The sequence below is a fragment of the Panthera tigris genome, chromosome A1, assembly GCF_018350195.1.
Source record: "Panthera tigris isolate Pti1 chromosome A1, P.tigris_Pti1_mat1.1, whole genome shotgun sequence".
Lineage (NCBI taxonomy): Eukaryota > Metazoa > Chordata > Mammalia > Carnivora > Felidae > Panthera > Panthera tigris.
Window position 1 is genome coordinate 59,296,919 of NC_056660.1, and position 19,787 is coordinate 59,316,705.

General features: G+C 34.8%; 1 long non-coding RNA gene across 1 annotated transcript in view; it reads left to right on the forward strand.

Annotated features, from left to right (window-relative positions):
• The first annotated feature begins 209 nt into the window (after positions 1 to 209).
• Positions 210 to 19,787, forward strand: part of LOC122231048 — a 34,523-nt gene continuing 14,945 nt past the window's right edge. The window contains exon 1 of the long non-coding RNA XR_006208159.1: positions 210 to 316. This is a non-coding gene — a long non-coding RNA (uncharacterized LOC122231048). The remainder of the gene's footprint in view (positions 317 to 19,787) is intronic.

The window sequence follows — 19,787 nt, forward strand, 5'->3', positions numbered from 1 at the left end:
TTCCGATTTCCTTTTTCTTTTCAGGTTTGTGATTGGTGTCTTCACAGAGGGTTTTCAGTCACATACTGAGAACTCTAATTAAGAGACTTATCTCCACTTGTGCTGGCTTGAGGGGGCACTTCAATCAAGTGAAACCTGTTGAAGTGCGAATAGGAAGAGCAGGGGAAGTCAGACTCATCAGAAGTAGGTTGGCTGTCGGCCAGGAGGCAACACAGGACAGACAGCTTCACTGGCAAAATGTCCTCAACCTGGTATGGAAACTTGAGGCAGAAATCAGCTTTTGCCAGCACACTGGAACTGGATCTGTTTATTAGAGGTAAGTGGACTTAACCAGAGCTCTCAGAGGCTGATATAAAAGTTCAAAGGTCAATTTATATTTTTCAGTGAGGAGTACTACTTACTGCTGGTCTGATTAATATACTTTCTTGAGATGGACTTGCATTAGAAGTTGACATATTTTTCAAGAATTGCTTGGTAGTCGGTGAAATCTGAATAAGGGGGGAGTTTTGATAATAATAGCTTCTGATAGTCTGATACATGTATCTCCTCAGTAGAATATACCTGTCTCTAGGACCAAAGAGATCATACATCTCATTATACTACATGAATAACACTGGCATTATTTTCTTCTCTGACTCTTTTTTTTTCTGTTTTTATCATTGATCACTCCTTTCAACTGACAGATATCAGAGTGTATCTGCTGGTGATAGTGATATTAAGATTGCACCAGCTTCCCAAGAACTTGGAGACACACAGGGCAATCCTGTAAAAAAAAAAATTTTTTTAAACATTAAAAATTAGGCAAATCTGACACCACGGAAATTATTAGCAATCTGCAACAAAACCACGAGTTTATGTATTATTGTATGCTAAGTAATTCAGGAAGGCTTAAATTCCAGTTATGATGTTCTGGCAGTAGTCTCATGGAAAGCCATTCTACTAAAATTTAATTAATTAATTTTTCCTTTTTTTCCTTTTACTTTGGTGGATTTTAAGTTCACAGAATTGGATTAATTCTACTTACATTCATCCTTATTTCATGCAAGCTCGTATCTATCTATCTATCTATCTATCTATCTATCATCTATTATCTATCTATCTATCTATCTATCTATCTCTATTGTCTATAGTAAAAAAAAGGTCACATATATCTGAATATTGGAACAATGACAATAACAGGACTTAAACACTTTTGTGTTTTTTCCCCAACTCCTCCTTTTTTATTCCTCAAACATTGTTCTCTTTCTTCTGAATTCTGTGCCCATTATATCCTTGCTTTTATTTTTACATAATTTTATATAAGTTGATGATGCCTATATGTATGATGAGAAGACATGAGAGATAATTCAACCACAGCAGTAAGGAAGCACCTGAAGACTGACCAGTCCTCTAATAGTGAGAGAGAAAGTGAATGAGCAAACAACAGGGTGTTTTACCCACTTTAGCTTAAAAATGCTTCATGAATATCTTTGCTATGATTTCAAGCTCATATCACAATCTAATAAATTCTTAGTAGATTCCAAGTAAATTACTTAGAAATAAAAACGTTCTAAGAAATTTACAGAATGTTTTGTCTAACTGAGATAGCATGTCTCGTTATAAATCTGGCAGACACTGTGGTTATAATCGAGCATCCTTAGAAGGACAAGATACACAGATAGTTTCATTCTTTGAACATTCATGCTGGAGATGTGATTGTTGTGTTGAAAGCTTGATATGAAATTAAAATATCGTTCAGAATATTTTGAGATAACAATTAATAATCAAAAATCATTTTCCAGACTTGAAAAGAAGTAAGAATTAACATTCAAAATGTTTAAAAACATGGGCTTTGGGCTTGTACTCAAATCCAAACTATGCTACTTCAAAGTTAGGTATGCTTTCTGATTCACATATCAAAATCTTAAATATTTAAAAAAAATTTTTAAGTTTATTTGTTTATTTTTGAGAGAGAGACAGAGACAGCAAGTGGGGGACGGGCAGAGAGAGAGGGAGAGAGAGAATCCCAGGCAAGCTCCGCACTGTCCCCACGGAGCCCAATGTGGGGCTTGAACTCACAAACAATGAGGTCATGACCTGAGCCAAAACCAAGACTCAGACACTTAATCCACTGAGCCACCCTGGCACCCCTCAAAATCTTAATTGTAATAGCCTCCCAAGTTCTCTTGAAATTAATGACTATGCCAGAAGTACCTACCAAGGTTCCTGACACATAACAAGTGCTCAATATATGATGAGTTTTCTCTTTCTTCTTCATTGCAAGGTAAGATCTTTCTATGATTGCTCAACATACCAGCTCACATGTTATTTCTTTAAATCAAGTTCAATTGCATGCCAATAGAAAATAATTATGGTCAAACACTCATATAATACATTCTTGAATATGGGATGTATTGTGTTCAAGACAATGTAAAAGCCATCTTTTCTAAGTACACTTGTGGTCTTTAAGACCACATCACTGAACCGATCACTTCTGACAGACTCCAGTTACTCAGACAACTTGCTTCGGTGGAGTACCAGCTCTGCACACAGACTACACCATGCAATCTGCAAGACCAAATGTGTAACTCCTTAATAATATTACCCTGAAATTTCTCATCATCAGAACTAACCAGAAAGGCCATACACCACAGTCTGGAATCTGCTGTGACAAAATGAGTTAAAATTCCAGCATGTCATATTGATCTCTTAGGCTAAACACCTAATCATTAGTATTAATCAGACTTGAAGACATAATTAAGAATGTAGATTGATTCTTAGAAGGCAATTATTAAAAAGAAAAAAAAAGGAAAAATCTGCTATGAATACAAAGTATAAAATATCAGCAATAAAGGTAGTTGTGGAATGACTTGACCCTTACGACTTCAACACAAGTTATGCCTATTTAATCTTTATTTAGGAACAAGTTTTCTGAGAACAATGCAATTTGTGTCACACTGTTATAGGGAGTTTTGTGTCCAGGGAAACAGCCCCAAAACCTTTAGTTTAAGAACCATTAAAAATAAATGCTGTTCTGCAATATTAAAGAATGAACAGCTAATGTAATGATTGATCCAAATGTAGCATTTCTAAAGATAAGACAGAAAAACTACGAATGAATCACCTGTACGGCTTATAGGAAATTAAGATTTCAGGATGCCTGAGTGGTTTGGTTGGTTAAGCATCAGACTGTCGATTTCAGCCTAAGTTATGATCTCCTGGTTGTGAGATTGAGCCCCACTTTGGGCTCCGCACTGGGTGTAGAGCCTGCTCAAGAGTCTCTCTCTCTCTCTCTCTCTCTCTCTCTCTCTCTCTCTCTCTCTCTCCCCCCCTTCCCCCCTCCCCTGCTCACTCTCTCTCTTAAAAGAAACAAAGAAAGAAAGAAAGAAAGAAAGAAAGAAAGAGAAAAAAGATTTCTACTTTCTCACTAGATTCATTGATATGTAAACCTTAGGAATCCACACATGTCAAGATACACAAAGGATTGCTATGCATACTTAAATTTCAGATCAGTGTCCTAGGGAATTTTTCTTGAGTAGGTGATGAAAGCAAGGAGAGAGCTTTTATGGTAGAGGCCGTAAGAAAAGGGCCCTTAGAGACGAGCACCTAGCACAGACAGTCAAATCAAGCAAAGGTGGATACTCCTGAAACTTATTCCTGGCAACTATCATTAAAAATATAAATTCTCACAAAGATAGCTGTTGCCGTATTTTATAAGAGATATATATTTTTAATAAGTGAATATTATGATAAATATCAGAATAGCAATTATGGATTCTGCTCACCAGGCTTTAAGGAAATAGTTATTTGGATATTTTACTATTTTGAGCGCTAATAACACAACCATATGGAAACCAGTTATAAATAGCTACCAATATTATAAATACACCTGCATTTATACATTAAATCACCAATCCATTTCTGGTAATATACCCTAAAAATATAACTGCACACATACATAATCATGTATACACAGATATCTTTATTGCAACATCATTTATAGTATCAAAAGACTGGAAAAAAATCCATGATGAAGTAAGAGGAGATTTGTTAAATAAAAAATATTGTATTTACACAATGGAAACTCTGCATCTTAAAAAAAAATCAAGGAGCTCTTGTGTACTGACATAAAAATAACCCAATACATAGTGATAAAAAAAACTTATTGCAGAAGACTGTGTATCACATACTAACAAATATGAGAAAAAGGACAGCATAATGAAAATCTATCTATTTAGATTAATTAGGTTATTTTCTAAATTACTTTAAATTCATTTTTAGAACAAGAATGTTGAGAGAACAGAACCTGTCTATATAAGGTTGGGGCAAAACCTCTGAACATATATATTTTATGTCATTTTGCTTTTTAACTTATGTTAATATATTTTATATTAAAGTAAAATATAATTTATCTCCAAGTAAATAAAAATCCTTATGATACACAACTAGACATATTCCATTATATTGTCTTTTTCTTTACTAGCATTTTACGTACAGTAAAGATTCTGTCAGTAACTAAAACAACATTTGGGCAAGCAATAAATTGATCCACATGAGTATTGATGGAATTATCACTCAATTTTCATATTGTTCTTACTTTCTTCTTCTTATTTTTTTTTGGGGGGGGGAATGGGTTTCTTGCTACCTTGAAGAAACCTTTAGATGGTGGCCCTTTGTTTCTGTCCACTCTTGTGAGTTTATATTTTATATCTTCAGTTTCCTTAGAGACATGAAAGTATTCAGACTACAGAGATTTTTTTTTTTTTTTTTATCTGGACCAATGTTGTGAATACAAGGTTTAGCTTGAACCTGATATTTGCAGGAACAGGAATATCTGCAACAGTGCCAGTTCCCACTGGAATGAACTAGATGGAGCCGTAATTTTCCGTTTAGATTCATTCCTTGAATTTAATATAGTCAGTCAGAATCCAAATCTAAATCTATCCCAATCAGGTTTATAGACAGCAGTCTGGCAACTGAAGAATTACAATTCAAAACCCCAGTTGGCCATGCCTGTAACATCTATTCTAAATAGAATGAAGACAGGGAACTTTAGAGTAAACGTGTTCAAAATATTTTCTTTATAGACATGAATGCCCAAAGTATTTTCTACATTAGGAATTTGCAAGCAATTTCAAAGGAAATATTTGTCAAATTTACTGAGGTTACATATCTTCTTCTTGAAAAGTAAAAACAAAAAAAAAGAAACATTTTTCATTAATTTTCTATTTTGAAAAATCCCAATTTTCCTGGAGAACTTAGATTTTTAAAATATTATGTATCAATTGAAGTGAATATTTTATTTGTATGGTACCTATTTGGATTAATTCACTTTTCTGAAATTAATCAATGAGTCATGCTAGTGTACAGAATGGTATTTAGAGGCTTTTGAGGAGGTTTATTTATCCCATCTGTAGCACTTACTACTATTGTGACTTTGAAAAAAAAGTAAATGAAGGAAAAAAAAAAAGGTTAGAGAGGGAGGGAGCCAAAACATAAGAGACTCTTAAAAACTGGGAATAAACTGAGGGTTGATGGAGAGTGGGAGGCAGGGGAGGGTGGGTGATGGGCATTGAGGAAGGCACCTGTTAGGAGGAGCACTGGGTGTTGTATGGAAACCAATTTGATAATAGATTTTATATTAAAAAAATAGAAATGTGTTGGGTAGAGGCTTAGGTAGGTAATACAACAAATAATTGAGATACCTTTTATAAGAAACAAAGTTTCAATAACAAAGAATTAGTACAGGGCTCATCTGTAGTAAACAGTAAAGGAAAATAAATTAATAAAAATATTTTAATGGAAAATTTTTAAATCTTTGATTAATATTTGGAGTCAAATAATTTCTCATGTTTGTATTTTTCTATAAGCTTGATATGTTGCTTGTACTTAAAGAAATAATACATTATACAATTTGCATTTGGGATGAAATGGCAAAGTTTTTAAATTTATATTTATATTATTATTATATTTGTATTTTATTTTAAAAGTATCTATATATTTAAACCTTAACAATACACCACCTTATATTATGAGCACTGGGTGTTGTATGGAAACTAATTTGACAATAAATTTCATATTAAAAAAAAAGAAAAAAAGTAAATGAAGCTACCAGTGCTTCTGTTTCCCCATTTGTAAATTGCAAAATTTAATTCAAACATTTTTTTCATCTATTTTTAAGTTTTATGATGCTCTGTATTTCTTAAGTCCTTTATGATACCTTAAATCATGTCATCTTCATGCTATCCCTATAAGATAGGGAGAAATTATCACTGTTTTCACTTACAAGTGATACAACTGAAGCATAGAGGCATTAAATAAATTTTCCTCACCCTATCAATGACATAATTTTTACTTTAGAGGCTTGTCATTTTGAATATAAAATATTTCCTTGAGCAGATAATTCCAAGCTATTATTTACAAATGTGTATATATATGTACATATATATTCATATTGAACTTATGAATATTTTCTGCCTCTAGAAATAATATCTGTGTGCCTGGATATTAGTTAAATGGATCTTACAGCTTTAAGCCTATGGCTTTAAATTGTGGCTTGTTGTACATTTGCAACTTATTTATTTCTTTTTATTTACTTTTGTATGCATGATGACTTCTGAATAAACATATCTATAAATTATTCATTGGATATCACATTCAAAATTTGTGGTTCAGGTCAGATTCCAAGATGTTCATGCTTAAAATTCAGACATTCCCGGTGGTAAAGGGGAGTTTAAAGGAGGAATTAACATTTAGATTACAAATGCATATAAAATTCTTTTTTTAAAATCGTCATCCTTTGTAAATTTCAATCACACTATTGTACAAGATTTGTCAAATTAAAAAGATATTTTGCTCCCTCAGAGCTTACATAAGTGATATATCTGCTAAACATTCTTTGATAAAATCACAAACCAAGTTTATAAATAAGTTTTTTAAAAACCATTTTGATAAGCAAGACTTTCTGGATTAATTAATCGGATGCACCTGGAAATTTGGATTATGGACAGGAATTCAAGAACTTCTGTTCTGAAAAGTACCGGAGAAATGATAAACTAATCATATCATTCCAAATCTGACAAATTGTTCCTGGATCTGATTTAAAAGACTGGAAGAACAGATTTTATCTCCTGCAGATTTTCTTTTTGGGACAAGAATATTCCGAAGGTGCTCCCATATTGGAAGCTCTTTGCAGCTTCAGATTGCCTTCCACTGTGTTTCCTTCTCTCTCTGTGGTCATATTGTGAGAGATGGTTAAAATTCCTGTTTAATGCTTCTAGGGAGACAAATGAGCTGCTGTTTTCAGACAACCCTTTGGGAAAGTATGTGATTAAACTTCATCAGTAGAGGAAAATTCTGTAACTTCAGGGATTTCTCTTCATTATTCTTCTACCCCTAGGCCTTATTGGGAAGGTGGGGTTGGGGGTTACCCAGGGTGCTACTGAAGACTGTAACAGGAATAAAACTACTCCCTGATGCAATCTGGAGGAAAACTATTTAAAGCTACATGGAGGAATTTGGCTTCCGCCCAGGAGATAGATATTTCATAACAAAAAAGAGGTGGAGTAGGAGGTTATGGTATGGTGTAGTGACAGCAGCATTCTCCCAACGGTAGACAGAAGATGGCATGATGACCAAAATTCCAGGCTGCCAATGACGTGGGTTGTGAAGTCCTTCAAACACCAGAACCCTTGTTGATAACAAGGAGGATTGCAAACCTTTATGTTGGAGTTGCTGAGTTCACTGGTTGGAGCCAAATTATATCAAATGAATATAGGAGATTGACATCAGAGATAAAAGTAAGTCACTGCTGAGTGAGAAAAATGGTTGAATCATTAGAAACAAGGCTGAGCAATCTTTGCCTTTTGCTTAAGATGAAAAGTCAGTGTATATACAGTCGTTCTTTATAAGCCCTTTGATAAGGAATTGAATTTGTTCCATGATATCAGAAGTGCTTTTGAAGGAAAATTAGGAAGAAACAAGAGAGAAAGAGTATCTGTCTTAGTCTTTTTTGATGTTATAACAAAAATACCGTATACCGGGTGGCGTATAAACAATAAATTACATTTCCCACAGCTCTCAGGCTGGGAAGTCCAGGTTCAAGACACTAATAGATCTGGCACTAAATCACTTTCTGGCTCATAGAAGGTGTCTTCTTGTGGGGATTCCTTTAATAAGGGCATTAATCCCATTCATGAAGGCTCACCCTCTACCAAATCACTTTCCAAAGTTCCCATCTCCAAATACTACCACACTGGGGAAAAAGTTTCAACATATAAATGAGTGGGGGGAGGTAAACATTTACTCTGTAGCAATCTATTAAAAAAAATAAACCTTGAAGTTGGATTTCACTATTTTTTAAGTTTATTTATTTATTTTGAGAGAAAGAAACAGAGAGGCAGAGAGTGAGAGAATCCCAAGCAGCCTCCATACTGTCAATGCACAGAACCTGATGTGGGGCTCGAGCTCAGGAACTGTGAGATCATTACCTGAGCTGAAATCAAGAGTGTGACACTTAACCAACTGAGCCAGCCAGGTACCCCTGGACTTCATTTCTTGAGGTTAAACTTTAAGAACTAACTAAAATTAGAGAGAGTGAGTTCTTTACAGTCTCACCAGAGGGATATTTTTGCCCAAGTATCAGACATTCTGTCAATAAACAGAATAATAGTTAATATAGAGTGGTCTCCCCTTACCCAAAACTCCCACTTCCAAGAATTTTAGTAGATGCCTGAAACTGTGAATAGTACTGAACCTTACATATACTAGGCTTTTTCTGTACATACCTACATATGATAAAGTTTAATTTATAAATTACGCATAGTAAGAGATGAAAAACAATAACTAATAATAAAATAGAACAATGATAACAATATACTGTAGTAAAAGTTATCAGAATGTGCTTTCACTCTCTATCAAAAAATCTGACTGTGTTCTACTTACCCTTCTTCTTGTCATAATGTGAGATAAGAGGCCTATGTGATGAGAGGAAGTGAGGTGAATGACACAGACACTGTGACATAGCTTTAAGCTACTACTGACTTTCTGATGATTGGTCCAAGGAGGATCATCTGCTCCTGGACCACCACTGACCTCAGGTAACAGAAAGTGATACAGCAATAAGGGAGGTGGGGGTGGGGAGGAACTACTATATATTGAATGTTTACTGTGTATCAGGCAATTTGATAAGCACTTCACCTAAATGATCTCATTTAATTCTAACAGCAAGCATGTTGCAGGTTTATCAGCTACTATTATTATTCCCAAATAAGGTGAGGAGCCTGCATTTAGAAAAAAGCTAAAGACTAATACAGCTATATCCTAGCAGATAGCAACTACGAATACCGGCTTCAAATCCCATTCAATTAATTTTTAGTAATAGGATTTGGTGTCCTATCTGCATGCTGTCTCTTCCATATACAAAAGTATTTCTACTTAAAAACGTAAATTTTTAGATACTGTGTGGCTATATCTAAAATAATTGGTACTTTAAATAGCATATTACTTATCTATTGGAAATTATTCTATTCAGCCAAAAATTATTTTTAAAGAACTAAAATTATCAGGTTTCAAGTGGAGATATTTTCTAATAAGGCAGTTTATGGGCAAACCATTACAAACTACAAAATTAAATTTAAAAAAATATGGTGCCAGGGTGCCAGGGTGGCTCAGTTGATTAAACCTTCCATTCTTGATTTGGGCTCAGGTCATGATGTCAGAGTTTATGGGTTCCAGACCCAAATGGAGTCTGATTGGGATTCTCTCTCTTCTTCTCTCTGCCCCTCCCCTGCTCATGCTCTGTCTCTCAAAATACATAACAATAAACCTTTAAAAAATTACGGTTCCAATAAAAGGGAAGACGCTTTAAGTAATTCATTTTCATATGAAAATTATCAAACAGGTGATTTCATTAATCTACCTCACTTTGCAAATAAGAAATCTGAGGTAGATGAGGCTACTTGACTTGTACTGGTTAACTCAGTACTGATTAACTCAAGCTTTTAGGAAGAGTGCATAAAATGTTTTCAAACTGATTCCTGTTGTACATGGATTAAAGGACTGTTTTCAGTCTTTAGCTAAAACAAATATACAAATCATAACCTGTATCAACATATGCCTAGTCGTATTATTGTAGATATATATCAGGAATATTCTTCTAGAAGTTGTTTTTCTGGATTTAATTAATTAATTAATTAATTTGCATATTTACTTATTTAATTTTATTTTATTGTTCATGTTTCAAGTTTTGTTTTGAATACTAGTTAGTTAACATATAGTGTAATATTAGTTTCAGTAGTACAATTGAGTGATTCATCACTTACATGTAACAACCAGTGCTCATCCCAACATGTGCCTTCCTTAATGCCTGTCACCCATTTAGCCCATCTCCCCCCATGCATCTCCTCTTCAGCAACCCTCAGTGTTTTCTCTATAGTTAAGAGTCTGTTTTATGGTTTGCCTATATATATATATATATATATATATATATATATATATATATATACATATATATATATATATACCATATTTTCTTTATGCATTCATCAGTCAATGGACATTTTGGCTCCTTCCATGTAGATTTTGGATACTAATCCTTTATCAGATACATCATTTGCAAATATCTTCTAAAAGTATCTTTTGGTTTCGTTGATTATTTCCTTTGCTATGCAGAAGCTTTTCATTTTGATGAGGTCCCAATAGTTCATTTTTTCTTTTGTTTCCCTTGCTTCCAGAGATATGTCTAATAAGAAGTTGCTAAGTCTGAGGTCATAGAGATTGCTCCCGTGTTCTCTAGGAATTTGATAGTTTCCTGACTCACATTTAGGTCTTTCATCCATTTTGGATTTCTTTTTGTGTATCGTGTAGGAAAGTGGTCCAGTTTAATTCTTTCGCATGTTGCTGTCCAATTTTCCCAACACTATTTGTTGAAGAGACTGTCTTTTTTCTATTGGATATTCATTCCTGCTTTGTCGAAGACTAGTTGGTCATATAGTTGTGGTCCATTTCTGGGTTTTCTGTACTGTTCCATTGATCTATGTGTCTGTTTTTGTGCCAGTACCATACTGTCTTGATGATTACAGCTTTGTAATATAGCTTGAAGTCCAGGATTGTGATGCCTCCAGCTTTGCTTTTCTTTTTCAAGATTGTTTTGGCTTCTCGGGGTCTTTTGTGGTTCCATCAAAAGCTCTGTGAAAAGTGCTGGTAGTATTCCAATAGGGATTGCATTAAATTTGTAGATTTCTTTGGGTGGTATTGACATTTTAACAATATTTGTTCTTCTAATCCATGACCATGGGATATTTTTCCACTTCTTTGTGTCATCTTCAATTTTTTTCATAACTGTGCTACAGTTTTCAGAGTACAGATCTTTTACCCTTTGGCTGGGTTTATTCCTAGGTATCTTATGGGTTTTTTTTTTTTTTTTTCAACGTTTTTTTTTTTTTTTTATTTATTTTTTTGGGACAGAGAGAGACAGAGCATGAACGGGGGAGGGGCAGAGAGAGAGGGAGACACAGAATCGGAAACAGGCTCCAGGCTCCGAGCCATCAGACCAGAGCCTGACGCGGGGCTCGAACTCACGGACCGCGAGATCGTGACCTGGCTGAAGTCGGACGCTTAACCGACTGCGCCACCCAGGCGCCCCTCTTATGGGTTTTTGATGAAATGTAAATGGTATCAATTTCTTGATGTCTCTTTCTGATGCTTTATTATTGGTGTATAGAAATGCAACATAATTCTGTATATTGACTTTGTATCCTGTGACTTTACTAATTCGTGTATCAGTTCTAGCAATTTTTTGGTGGAGTCTTTCAGGTTTTCTACATAGAGCATCATGTTGCTGCAAATAGTGAAAGTTTGACTTCTCCCTAGCTGATTTTGATGGCTTTTATTTCTTTTCGTTGTCTGAGTGCTGAGGCTAGGACCTCAGTACAATATTAAATAACAATGATAAGAGTGGACATCTTTGTCTTTTCCCTGACTCAAGGAAAAGCTCTCAGTTTTTCCCTATTGAGTGGGTCTTTCGTATATGGCTTTTATGTAGTTAAGGTATGTTCCCTCTAGCCCTGGGTTGTTGAGGGTTGTTATCAGGAATGAATGTTATATTTTGTCCAATGCTTTTTCTGCATCTGCTGAGAGGTTCATATGGTTCTTATTCTTTTGTTTATTTTTTTTATTTTTTTCAAAACATTTATTTATTTATTTTTAGAGATGAGGGGATGGGGTGGGCAGAGAGAGAGGGAAAGAGAGATTTCCAAGTAGGCTCTGTATGTCTATAGTACTCCTGACAGGAGGCTCAATGTCATAAACTGTGAATCTACAACCTGAGCCAAAATAAAGAGTCGCATGCTTAACCCACTGACCCACCAAGGCACCCCCTATTCTTTCTTTTACTAATGTGGTGTATCACATTGATTGTTTTGCAAATATTGAATCACCCTTTTAACTTTCTGGGTGAAAGTATAAATACCTATGTCCTTTTGCAAGATGTTGACAAATCTCTGGACAAAGTGCTTCTGTTATTTTTCATTCACAGTAGGAATGTATGAATTTACCTAATTGACCACAAGTTTCCAACAGAAAATGTTATCAAATTATTGTATTTTTTCATTTGATAGATGATTAATAGTATAATATTTTCATACAAACATACCTTATTTAGAACCGGATTCATCATTTTATATCTTACAAACATTTACATTTCTTTTGTTTTTTAATTTTTTTTATGTATTTATTTTTGAGAGAGACAGAGACAGAATGTGAGTGGGTTAGGGGCAGAGAGAGAGGGAGACACAGAATCTGAAGCAGGCTCCAGGCTATGAGCTGTCAGTACAGAGCCCGACTTGGGGCTAGAACTCACAAGCTGTGAGATCATGACCTGAGCCGAAGTCAGATGCTCAACAGACTGAGCCACCCAGGCGCCCTGAAACATTTACATTTCTATGAGTGTGTGTGTGTGTATGTGTGTGTCCTTTGTCCATATCTTCAGACTATTGTTCTATTGGATTGTTGGTCTTCTTCTTCCCTTTTTTAGAAATTCTTCGTAAGTTGTTTGTCCATTACACAATTTGCAAATATTCACCGGATTTTTCTCACATTTTTTGTTTTAATATACTAATATTTATTAATCTTTTAAGTTGTAAGATAATTTTTCACTCATAAATAATTTCCCAAATATTATTAAAAGTTAGATCTTTCATCAAGTATTTCAAGACTCACATTCATCATATGCTACTTTTCCATATACTGCAAAGTAGATCTTAACTCCATTTTCCAGATTTTTCTAAAGGATGTTAGAATGGATGATATACATTCTCAGTGAGGGTAAATATCAAAGTACCAATATGAAGTAGCATTCCTATTACTGTAATATCTGTATACTTTATAAAATTATAAAAAGACTTCCATAGTTCTTATATATACATCTGAGAATTTCTAAGTACTTTGCATGTATTGGCTCATTTAATACTATGTGAAATCTGTGAGGCAGATACTATTTTTTTCCTCATTTTGCAAATTAGAAAACGGAGCCATACAGAACCACAGATTGAGTGCAGGCAATCTGGGTTTCTAACCCACTACAACTTGCTTCTTTTATCCTGCTCAGGCTGTGACCATGCCACCTGCTTACATTTCTTCAAGTTTTGAAGTATTTATCATTTAAAAGTAAATATGACATGTAAAACATTAGATATCACTGCCACCTAATTTGAGAAACACCAAGCACTAATATGAAATTCATTCAATGTAAATTTGTATCATTTTATCACTTCGTGTCTTCCACAAACTGTGCTACCTGGAAAACTTAAAATAATTGTTTGTCATTAACTGTAGCATACTGTTGTCAGAAATAATCAAAGTAGCCTCTTCATAAATGTCTTCTACTTGAGTAATCACTAAATCATATTTGTCATATTGAGAGGCCATGAGCACAGTGGTTAAAATCTCCAGCTTGAAATTAGTCAGCCTGGATCAGATCCTCACTTAGCTATTCTGTTAGTTTTGTAGTCCCAGACTTATATTTGTTGCTTTAAAGTGAAGTTTCCTTCTGACTTAAATGGGCTGAAAATATATACTTTACTCATTAAATTTTTCTAAATGTTTCACACATAAGTGCCATATACATTTTACCTATTATTATATCAAAAGGAGTTATAGTTAATTGCTATGCAAAGAGGAAAGATGAAAACAATAACTGCATTTTGTAAACAAAGATAAAACAACCAGTAGATATGATTCACTATCTTTAATGAGCTGAAATGAAAAGCAAACTAAATCCTTTACATGTAATTAGACATGGGAAGTAAAGCATGCTACTCTACTAATTTGGTTTGGAGACAATATCGAGCTATGATATCTTTTTAGCATCAGTGAAACTGACACTGATGCAAACTAAGTAATTAATAGAAAAAACACAGTAAGCTCAAGGAGACAGTGGATGGGGAGAAATTGTCTCATTATTCTTACCAGCCAGTCAATCTGGCAATCACTAGACAGGTAGATGCATGCAAAGGGAAACAAAATTTTTCATAAATAAAATCTAAATCAGTAACAGCAGAAAGTAGTATGAAAGAAAAATAGAGGAATACATAAGGGATCCATTTTTACTCGTCATTAATCACAATGAAAAATAATATCATAAGTACGAAGTGTCCAGAGTTACGTTCCTTAGTCATCCTTGGACTTCTTACCATAACTTTATAAAAAGAAAAAAAAATGATGGTTGACTTTGCACAATTCAAATTAGGCACTTTATTACAACATTTTAGGATGTTCTGGGAACCTTATTCTGACCTTAAATGTCTTTTGAATTAGATTTATTACCCTGAATTCCAAATATCTGGCATTATTTTGTGTTGGGAAGCTCAATGTGAGAGTCTAAATGGTAACCGTGGAGGGATATTATGCAACAGCAAACTTTTTGATGGTTAATAATCATGAATCTATTGTCTGCTTCCTATCCCCAATCCTCATATGAAACACTCGCATTTAGAATATTTGGCTTTTAGAAAAGCAAGAGAATTCATAGCCATTCAATATTTGCAACCTGCATAGGATCTCTGGCATTATCCCTATAGCAACACATTAACATTTCTGCAGCTAAAAATGATCACACTAAGTGAGATGTATAAAGAATATAAATAGCCTGACACCAATTCCTCTCAGGTTTGCCACTAAATGACTTTTTTTATGGTTTCCAAAATTTTTTGGATTTTAGAATTCTGAAAGAGGTAATATCTAAAAGTCATTTACTTACATTAGGTAGCTAGTTATATAAAAGTTAAAGTGAAGGTATTAGTGGGCAAGAGACTGAATACCAAACACTACATGCTATTTGGAGAACAAGCTCGGAAAGTGGTTTTAGAAACATCAGAGCCTGTGGGCATCATGAACATTTTCTTTTATTCTTTGCAAGATTGATGCACAAGGAAACATTTGGCAAATGTAAGTATATACACAGATCTTATGAAACATAGAGAATTCCAAGTAGTAAACCAACACAAAAGTAGTTAGACAAGAATATTATAATCATCAAACTTGCTAAGAGACTGTATCTTGCTTATTACAATCACAAAAAAGAGTGGTAATTCTGTGATGTGCTTAGAAGTGCTAACTATTGCTACAGTGGTAATCATATTACAGTATATGTATACATCAAATGAACATGCTGCACAACTTAAATTTACATGTTTTATGCCAAATATATTTCAATAATAGTATTAGTAATAATAATAATAATAAAGGAATTACATGGACAACCACAAATGGGCCTGGGTTAGAGAATTTAGACCCATATCTAAAATTACAACAAAAATTACCTTATGGAACATGTCATTATCAGTTTAAATGGCCAAATAAAAGTATAACAGAATATTCAAACTTTGTGATATGAATAATGAATAATTTTATGTATTTCTGGTAGATAAAACACACAAGAACCTTACATACACCAACATGTAAACCACTACTTTTTGCTACCGTTGTTTGTTTTTTTCTAAGTTTATTTATTTTGATAGAAAGAGAGAGAAAGAGAGAGAATCGCAAGCAAGCTCTGCACTGTCATCTCAGAGCCCAACACGGGACTAGAACTCACAAACTGCACAGTGATATCTGGCCTGAGATGAAATCAGGAGTTGGAGGCTCATCTGGCTGAGTCACCCAGGCATCCCCTTGTTACTGGTTTACTAAGTTTCACTGAGTAACTCCAAGCAAGCAGCAATACATTCAATTAACCTTATGTTGCTTAACTAAAATAGGCATGAGATCTGTCCCTTTGTATCTTACATCTAATGAGTTAATGTGACCTTAAAAAAATATTTATTGCTCAGCAATGTCTTTTTGCCTGCTTTCTGGCTGAGACAATAATATAAGGCAATATTGAGAAAATAATATTTTTCTATTTTCTAGCCTATTATTTGATTAATTATTTTAGTGAAAGTTCTATTTTAATGAGTTTCATTTGGTTACTCTTGAAATCTTTAAGTTGGTTTTTATGTTCATCTGAAAAAGCATGCAAGTGTACCACAAAATTTTGAAGATAAATTGATGGCACCTAATGGGATAGAAGTTACCTGACAATATATTAAAATGAGCTATAAAAGAAAATAATATATTTTAGTGTCAAACTAACAAAAATGATAGACAAATAGGACATTGACACAAAATAATCTAAAATTAACTTGTCATAAAAGGGAGGCTTAAGGATGCCTGGGTGGCTCAGTCGGTTAAGCATCCAACTCTTGATTTTGGCTCAGTCGTGACTTCATGGTTCAGTTGGAGCTCCATGTCAGGCTCTATGCTGACAATGCAGGCTACTTGAGATTCTCTCTCTCTCTCTCTCTCTCTCTCTCTCTCTCTCCTTCTGCCCCTCTTCCCTGCTTGCGTGCTCCCTCTCTCAAAATAAATAAATAAACTTCATAAACTTCATAAATAAATAAATAAATAAATAAATAAATAAATAAATAAATAGAGAGGCTTACTAGAGGAAAAAAGATTTAAAAACATTGACAAAACAATAGATTACTATTGTGGTTAGACAATTAGAAAATTTGTTGTTGAAAGCTATATTACCTTATTTCATTAAAAATAGCCAACTGATTTAGGTACTAAATAAAAAGAACAAATAAATATAGAAAATATCATATATGCTCATGTAAGAAAAGAATTATGAATAAGAATTAGGAATGGTTCTTGGGGTGCCTGGGTGACTCAGTTGGTTGATTCCAACTCTTGATTTTGGTTCAAGTCATGATCCGAGGTTCATGAGATTGAGCCCTGCATTGGGATCCATGATGGGCAGCATGGATTTTGCTTAAGGTTCTCTCTCTCTCTTCTTCTCTCTCTTTCCCTCTCTGCCCTTCACCCCGACTTGTGTACTCTCTCTCTCTCCTCTCAAAAAAATAAAAAGTAAAGATAAATAAAATAATTTAAAAAATGATTCTTAATTTTTGTTTTACAGGTTATTAAATATATACAAAAGATTGATTTTCCAAAATATCTCCAAATCCTAAAATTTCATGATTTTGTTTAGTATATTAAATGAAAATATGTACATTTCAGTATTGATTTTTTTACAATGAACATTAGAATGGGGACCTTTTCTGGTTTAGCAAATTGACATTGTTTAGTCCAATACCCACATTTAAGTTGCATAGATGATATGGAGATCTTCATATGTACAGGTATTGATCTCCTTTGTTGGTGGGAGCTGCCCAGACAGCAATATTTGTTTTAATTAATCAGGGATACTCCTATGACTACTGGTCAAAGTGGTTTCCAGGAGCTGAAATTGTTGAGCAGGTCTTTGGGTCTTATCAGGGCTGAGTGACCAGCCTGCATGCACCCACAGTGTCTGTGACCCTATGTGGGGCCTGGTCAGCTTGCTTCTTAGTCGGACCAGTTTGAAGATGGCATTAATATAGAGGATGGCAAGTATTCTGGGGGGTAATTTGGCTGGTTATGGATCTAACCCTACCACTGATGGCATATTGCAGGGAAATTAAAGTTTCCCTGAGGAAGTACAGTGAGGGTATGTTGCAGGCTATTCCATGTGAATTAAAATTGGTCCTGATCTTCATCCTGCAAAGGGATCGAGGAGAAGGTATTAACCACATCAACAGCAGTGTACCAGACTTCCATGTTGGCTGCCATCACCTTGGTGACAGCAAAAATGTTGGACACAGAAAAGGCCAAGGTAGCCCACTCTTTAATCTGAGGTAGCCTCCTCAGGCTACCTCAAGCTGTTAGCCTCCAGGCTCCCAAGGACCATCTTACAGGCAAGCTTGGACTATTAAGCTGTGACAGCATAGCAGGTACCATGCCTACCTGCAACAGGTCCTGTATCTTGCTGAGTCATGTCCTTTTTTCTGTCTGACATGCAGTTTTGCATTTATTAAAATAACTAGTCAGGGCTTGAGTAACTTAGGTAGTGGAACAGAGTGGATGCACCCACTTGTTATGGCACAAATTCTTGGTTTTCAGAAAGCATATTCCTTGAGGTAGTGGTAATGTTCCATATTACAAGCAGCCAAAATTTCAGCTACAGTGCTCTCAGCGGTGAGACCCATGATTACTGGCAACTGAAATGACTCACAGAGCCCATCCTAAATACATGCAAACCTGTCTGACACGACTCACCAGGCTCCTCCCCCAAATGTCCAATGCCATCAGTTTACCCCTACTCCTGCAAGGGACTGGGGTTATTGTCACTTGGGCACCAGTATCCAAGAGTCTCAGGAAAGTTTGAATTGTCTTCTTGTTTTCTTTCACCTTGACAGGGTTATGGGGCCATTGGTCCCAGTGGGGACCTGAATATATTGACCTATTCTTTCCTTTTCTTTTTTGGTTTTAATGCCAGTGTAGTTAACATATGTTAAGTTCAGGTGTACAATAAAGTGATTCAACAATTCCATATATTACTCAGTGCTCCTGAAGATAGGTGTACTCTTAATCCCCTTCACCTATTCACTCCTTCCCCCCATTCCCCTCTCCTCTGGTAACTATCTCTTTGTTCTCTATAGTTAAGAGTCTGTTTTTTAGTTTGTTTCTTTTTCCCCTTTGGTCTTTTAAATTCCACATGACTAAAATCATATGGTATTTGTTTTCTCTGAATGACTTATTTCGCTTAGCATTATACTCTTTAGATCCATCTATGTTGTTGCAAACGGTAGGATTTCATTCTTTTTTACAGCCAAATAATATTCCATTGTGTATATGTGTGTGTTATATCTATCTATCTATCTATCTATCTATCTATCTATCTATCCATCCCACATCTTCCTTACTCATTCATCTATCAATGGACACTTGGGATGCTTTTATTTATTATTTTTTAAATGTTCCTTTGTTTTGGAGAGAAAGTAGGAGAGGGGCAGAGAAAGAGGGAGAGAGTGAGCATCCCAAGCAGACTCCATGCTGTCAGTGCAGAGCCTGACATGGGGCTTGAACCCATGAACCATGAGATCATAACCTGATCCAAAATTAAAAGTTGGACGCTTAACTGAATAAGCTACCCAGGTGCCCTGCATGGACTGATTTTATGATTTTGCTATTATAAATTATGTTGCAATAAACATAGAGGTGCATATATCCTTTTGAATTATTGTTACTGAATTCTTTAGATAAATACCCAGTAGTGCAATTACAGGATGATATTGTAGTTCTATTTTCAATTTTTGAAGAATCTCCATACTGTCTTCCACAGTGGCTGCACAAGTTTTCATTCCCATTAACAGTGAACAAGGGCTCCTTTTTCTCCACTTCCTCACCAACACTTTTTTGTGTATTTTTGATTTTAGGCATTCTGACAG